The 6,876-nt window shown below is 38.9% G+C and overlaps 1 non-coding gene across 1 annotated transcript; it reads left to right on the top strand.

Annotated features, from left to right (window-relative positions):
• The first annotated feature begins 6,412 nt into the window (after nucleotides 1–6,412).
• On the top strand, nucleotides 6,413–6,485 carry TRNAF-GAA. Its single transcript has one exon. It is a non-coding gene; the product is annotated as a tRNA-Phe (tRNA).
• The last annotated feature ends 391 nt before the right edge of the window (nucleotides 6,486–6,876 follow it).

Below are 6,876 nucleotides of genomic sequence, written 5' to 3'. Positions count from 1 at the left end.
CAATGAGAATCTACCTACTATGTCCTGAACCAGAAACAGTGTAACACTGTTTTTGTGTTGCTGTGGCTAGGCTAATTTGACACTCCTGCTGATTTACACTGTTGGAAAAACCATAAAACCATAATGTAATTCTAGATCCCTAGCCCTTCCCTTGAAAGGCTGCCAATAGAAAGCACTGTGAACTACTTTAATCTTCTTTCTTATTAAACCAGCCATTTTCTTTGTGCCCATCAGGTCCTAAGTTCAGCACTTCTTTTCACGCGCTGACAATATTCTATGTGGTAGCATCGATAAAGGGCAGAGTTACTTCTGAATTTTAACGCTTATGTTACACAAAAAGGCTGAGGGGAAGAGGCAAGTTTCCATGGCTACCTTTGCTACAAAGAAGTGGTTTTTAACTTGAGACAAACTGTCTCATCTTGCCTAAAATTTTATTTTTTTTCATGAGGATTTCAATTAGTAATTACTCTTCTTCAGGCTTTTACTTTGATTTTAAGAACACACATCTTTCATAGTGAAGACAAAGTGCCAGAAAATGTGTCTATGCTTGATTTTTTGTTTGTTATTTTTTCAAATTGAGTTCATTTGCAGTTTAATACTATTCTGGACCTTTCGCAAACATTTAGCACAGGAGAAATATTAGCCTCAGGCTAAAATAAACTTCTGTTTATTTCCTGGGGAAAAAAAGTTTGTGGGGTGTTCAGAATAGCACATCAGATGATTGAGTTAATTGGAAATCAAGTATAGACAGACCTAGGGAGACTTCCCTTAGATTAGGAATCAAGTGAGGCAGAGTTCAGGTTGTGCTGGGGAATCACCTTGTAACTTTTTTCCAATGTTCATGTTTTGGGAAGAACATAGGAAGTAAAGGACTCTGGGTATCAACAGCTCATCACCTTTTTGCATGTGTATTGCTAAATAGATAACATTTTAAAATAATCTATTAGTACAATTTTGTAATCCAACACTTTAAAGAATAGATTTTATTTTTGGTCCTATTAAATAGCTTTATTTAACACAGTTTACTGGTACTATTCCAGTTTCTAAACTGTCCCTAGATACTGTATTTAAAAAATGGAAATAGTAGTTCATCCTTTTCTTTAGCAACCGACAGTTTTAGAGCGTTAAGATACTTTAAGATGTTTTGTCAAGTAGTACAAAATGTTATTTGTTCTCACTGTAGCTACTCCTGAAAGTGGGATTTTAAGTGTTCAAAATGTAATGCATTTCTGTTAAATAGAAGTATCAGGTCAGGCTGGGGAGATGGTAATATTCCTAATGTAAAATGTTTATAAACTTACTTTGGAAGGTAAAATAGGTTATCATAATAACAGATTATTAGGTGACTCTTCAAATAAGGACTGGAAGTAGGGATGATTTGATGTGTTGTATAAATTGTGCTTATCTCATTACCACATTTTACAGGTGCCCTAAACATAGGGCTTGTTACTAACTATGGCAACATATCAGTTATGCTAGTAATGTTACTGAAACTAACAGGACTTTCAGAGGTGCTTAAGTGACTTTCAGTATAGCTTATGCTTCTAAGTCACATAGCTTTTCAAAAAACAACCCCTTAAAACTGGTTCCTGGCCTCATTGACATGCTGTTCCCACTCAATTTTCATATTTCTCTTTCCTCTTTTATCCTTAGCTACTCGGATACACCAGATCAGGTTGCCCGGACAAGCAAATGTCCTGGGAGGAATTATCCTTTAAAGGAAAAGTCCTTGGAGGAATATTTTATTTTACCATTAGCACAGCTGCTTCTACTGTGGAAGGAATAGGATAAATGGTTCCCCAGTGAACTGCTGGTATAAAGAGACGTGACAGTATCTGTTGTAATTCACCAAATATTGCTACAAAAAGTTACAAAATAGCATTTCAGCAGAGAATTGAAAGGTACTGATATAAAGCAAAGTGGAACAAGGCAACCTTTCAATCCATTTTTCAAAGGTCTTGCAATAGGAATAGCAAGAAAAGTTGAAATTGTAGCAATAAATATTGCACAAAGAAAGTTAATATGCACAGCATTTCAATCAGTGAGGGCTCCTTTGAGAGGGCTGATGTTCTTGTTAGTAAAGAAATGCAATGAGATTTGGGTTCTATTCCAAACTCTGCCACAGACTTCCAGTGTGACCTTGGATAAGGTCTCTATCTATGCCTCAGTTTACCTGTAAATGATGACATTCATGTTGTTTTTCCTCCATGTTTTGTCTGTCCTATTTTGATTACAAGTTCTTCATCATAGGGTCTGTCCCTAATTATAGTTGTCCAGTACACAGTGCTGTAGGGCCCTAGGATTGGATGTGATTCCTTTGCAGTATTGCAATACACAAAAGACAGCCACTGGCTTTGCATATCCTAAGTGAATACAGTACATTCTTTACTAGTTCTGGATTTCAAGTTCATTTCCATTCTGATAAGGAATGAAAACCAAACAGACTTAACATTACCAGTTAATTTTTTTAAACTTTAGATAAAACTGAAATATTTCATGATGATTTAAATAATTTTATTTCATTTTCAATTTAAAAAATTGAAATAAGTTGTTTTGAGATGAGACATCCACTTGTTTTATTTTGAAAACCTTCTAGTTAACTTTCTCAATGCTTGATTCTCTTTTTAGCTTTTGATGAGCTGAATCTTCCTGCCAGAAAATATTTCTGATGAAAATATTCCAGTTATTTATCCTGTGCTAGGAACTCTGAACTCTACTGTGCCTAACTGAATTTACTTCTCTGTCAGTTCTGTATATCCAATCTCCAAAGTTACCAGGAGCCACTGCTTGTAGCAAAACCAAGGTTAGCCGTTAGCCTTTGGCAGCACTGGTTCTCTCAGTGATAGGTGAGAAAGTTAATGCAAATACTTTTTAACTTTTATGGATGTGGTCACATGTTTTAGAGTTTAACTACTACCAATAATATAAGCCTACATCAGCTGGATCACTAGAAGAAATTCCCTGGCTGAGTATGCACCACCTATGAACAAGCCAGTCATTATTGTGTACAATAAAATTGTAAGATGCAGGTGATTTTTCTTAGGAAGAATCATAAAAGGAATGTGACACTAGCATTTGGGCTGTGCCATAAATTATTGCTATACCTTTCCACTACATAAAATTATAGAGTTTTAATTTTTGCCTCTTCCCAAATGAAATCTTTTACCTGTGTTTTTTTGTTCTGAAAATGTCATCAGCATTTCCACTTCTGAGAGTATCTCGTACCCAAAGCTGCTACCTGCAGTATGCCAAGGAAAGCAGTGGACAGCTGCAGAACTCCCAGAGGTGGCAGAACTTGAGAAAGCTGATGCTTGGTTTAGTGCTAGAAAAGATTTGCATTTGGTTAAAAGTCACCAAATATTCCTCTTCTGAGCTGTTTGGGGAATGGGTGCAGATGTATTGCTTCCTTTAGCCTGCTTCAGAAGTAAAATCACGATTGTGAAGCCTTTGGTGGCCAGTAGCCACAGAAAGACCTTTCTGTCTCTGCCAACTCTCACTTCAGTAAAAATCTACTGTCCCAAAAAGTGCATGTCTGTAAGCACAATTTATCCCTGTGGGACCGCCATTCTTGGATGCATACTCTTTCTCTTGTCCCTCGTTCTTGGTAAGGCAAATACTATTAAATCTTACAAATGATGCTCCAAAATCTACTTTGCATTTTCCAGTACAACTCTTAGCAGGATTCCTTCCCTTTAGGATATACAAACTAATTGCAAGTGGAAAAAGGGGCTTAAGAGGACAAAAACAAAGGAGTATGTATGGCTATAGGAAGGATAGCACAACTTGCTTGCAGGTTTAGTGCTTAGCCTAGTGAAAGAAAGTTGATCTTATATTTAAATATTCAGTGTAATGTCCTATCTGCAAGATGCCATGTAATACTCAGTCATCAATGCACAAGGTTCCTTCTTGGGATCTTCCTTCCTCTGTTATGTGCATCTCCAGCAATGGCTTTTATCTCTAGGCATCTTGCTTGCTATTAAAAAGAATGTGGTTTCTGACAGCTGAATCAGCCAAACAAGTGGGTAGTAGGTGATCTCTTACAAGCTGGTCTTTCTCCCTCCCTAAACATGAAGAGAAATATAAATAGGGGAGTCTCTGACAAGTAATTCCCTCTGGAATACTATGAAATACATGGGGGGGAATCTAGGATTCTGAGAAGGGGAGTGCAGCTAGTGTGGTGCATTGTTGTATACCACACAATACATATTTCTCTCCAGGTGAAAAGAAACTAAAAGAGCTTCTAATGTGATAGGAGCATAGAGCTGTATATTATTCAGTTTCAGATCAAAGCAAAAACAAACATAACTTTACTAAAATGTGCATTAATTTGCTATATTATACATTTTGTCTTAAAAAAAGAACCAAATAGTCATCTTATATCATAACCAAAAGACTGAAATCCCCCATTCCCAGCACCCTTTTCATAATCACACTTTGAGGACCAGGTGGCCATCTTCTAGTTCTCCTCCACCTGGATGGCCCAGACTGATACATTTTCCTCGGTGGAAATAGCTGGCACTTGACTTGAAGTCTCAGATGGATGGAAGCCTGGGATGAACAGCAGGCCAGGTGCCCAGAAGAAGTGAATTGCTTTTGGCCCAGCTGAAACAGACCAAGGATGTGAGCTTGTAGATGCACTGATTACATGTCGCTGTTGAGTGCATGTCACTGTATCAGCGACTGCATATCATCACTGGCAGGGATCCTGGTTTTCTCTGATTAACACCCTCTCCCCAATTTTCACATTAAAGTAGTAACCCAAAATCCACATTTTTCCGTGACCAAAATGAAACACCACTAATACATAGATTATATATATATATATATAATCTATGTATTAGTGGTGTTTCATTTTGATGTGAATTAATGTGGATATTGGGTTACTTTTTTAAATCTGAAAATTGGGGATTTTTTAAATTGGAGAAAACCATGTTGTTAGCGTACACTCACTGTCTGAGCAGGAACAACGGCTGTGGCTGAGGCCGATGGAAGAGGAAGGCCTGTTAGACATCACTATAGCGCACACAGCAATGGCCCGATGGCTGGAGCATGCAACATTTCAGAGAGGGCAGCTCGTAGTGGGCATGCAGGCAGCCCTGATTCATCTTCAGGATGTCCCAGTACAGGAGCTAAATGATGGAGGTGAAGAAGGGCCCAGCCAAAAACTACTCAAGTCTGGAGTAAGAGGTCATGGTTGGCTCAATCAAAGGGTTTCTCTTGATTCAGAGAGAGGAGATTGATGTTCAACACAAAGAGCTGCATGGCTGTTCACAAAGTGCGACTATGCAAAAGGTGATGGGAGCGAGAGATTTAAGATCAAGTGATGAATGCAAATCTGTCTAGCTATTCATCCACCAGAGCCATAGTGTGGCAGGTCCGTGCCCTGGGCAGCACCAGCTCCTGCGCTAATTGTGGCAGCAGTCAGCTGCCACTACAGCAGTAGCTACTTTTGTGATCCCCTACAAAGGCTGTACCTGGGGATGCTGCCCCTGTCACCCCCCCACCCCAGTTACAATACTCAATCATCCAGCAATCCATTTATCTATGTATCCATCTACCTAAAGTGTTGGATTAATAAATAATCTATTAGTACAATTTTTATCTCGTCTATTTAGCAATACACATGCAAAAAAGGTGGTAAGCTACTAGAGTTCTCTATTTCTTATGTTCTTCCCAAAATTCAAATGTCGGAACAACAGTTACAAGGCCCCAACATAACCTAAATGAACTCTGCCTCACTTGATTCCTAATTGAAGAAAAGTCTCCCTAGGTCTGTCTATACTCCATTGCCAATGAACTCAATCCACTCATCCTAGCCTGGAGACCCCCACAAACATTTTTTTCAGGAAATAAACTTTTTTCAGAAGTCTGTCTGCCCAAATAAACTTGCTGGGAATTTCTGTATTTTTTTAACCCTTTGCAGTAAATAACATTGTTTAATAGAAACTGGCTTATAAAAACTACCCCTTCATTTTATTTATACATTCTGCATCCATCTCAAAATAATGAGAACTGGCCAGTAACATGCTTTATATACCCTTAAAAAATTTTTTTTTTACCCAAGGTCTTTTATGTGGTTTTGTTTCAAATTATCCCATCGCAACAAAGTGGAGATGATTATGCTTTTATTATATCTCGTTTATATTTAATATTCTCTCCTATAACATCCCTGCATGGCAACAGGTACCTAACAGATGCTGTGCTCATCATAGAGAAGCAGTGAATCTCTCCTGAGTTAACACATTGCTACTTAATACCATGAGGTGGCCGAGCTGCACGTGGGCTGTGAGGGGGGGCGGTTCTATGAGCATTTCCTAACAGAAAAGAACGATGGGGATGCGGGCTGGGCAGCTGCACTGAGGGCAGTGACATAGAAGACTTTCTAGATGTCAGTAAGATTTTTGCTACAGCAGCCGAAATAGCTCAGTTGGGAGAGCGTTAGACTGAAGATCTAAAGGTCCCTGGTTCGATCCCGGGTTTCGGCAGAACGTTTTTTTCCCCACTTTCCCTGCTGGGGCTGCCGCCTGCCCCCACCCGCGCGCCGCCCGCCCCCTGCGGACACCCAGTGCAGACGATATACGTACATGTGTGTGTGTGTATCTACATACGTGTATGTAGGTATATAGTCTCGCCCTCGGGGTGTGTGTGTGTGTGAACACATGTGGTATGTATGTTGTATGTGTGCATTTGTATAAACTTGTATATTTAATGGTGTGTGAACGCACATATACATACATATACACACACATATGCATGTGTATATATGTATACACGCACAAAAACACCATTAAATATATGTTCCTATATGCTCTCCATTAAATGTATAAGTTCCTACACACACACACATACACACACACATATATATATACACCATTA

This window comes from Alligator sinensis, unplaced genomic scaffold, assembly GCF_000455745.1.
Source record: "Alligator sinensis unplaced genomic scaffold, ASM45574v1 scaffold740_1, whole genome shotgun sequence".
In the NCBI taxonomy this organism is placed as follows: domain Eukaryota; kingdom Metazoa; phylum Chordata; order Crocodylia; family Alligatoridae; genus Alligator; species Alligator sinensis.
The sequence above is the reverse complement of the archived record's forward strand: the minus strand, read 5'-3'. Positions and strand labels throughout refer to the sequence as shown.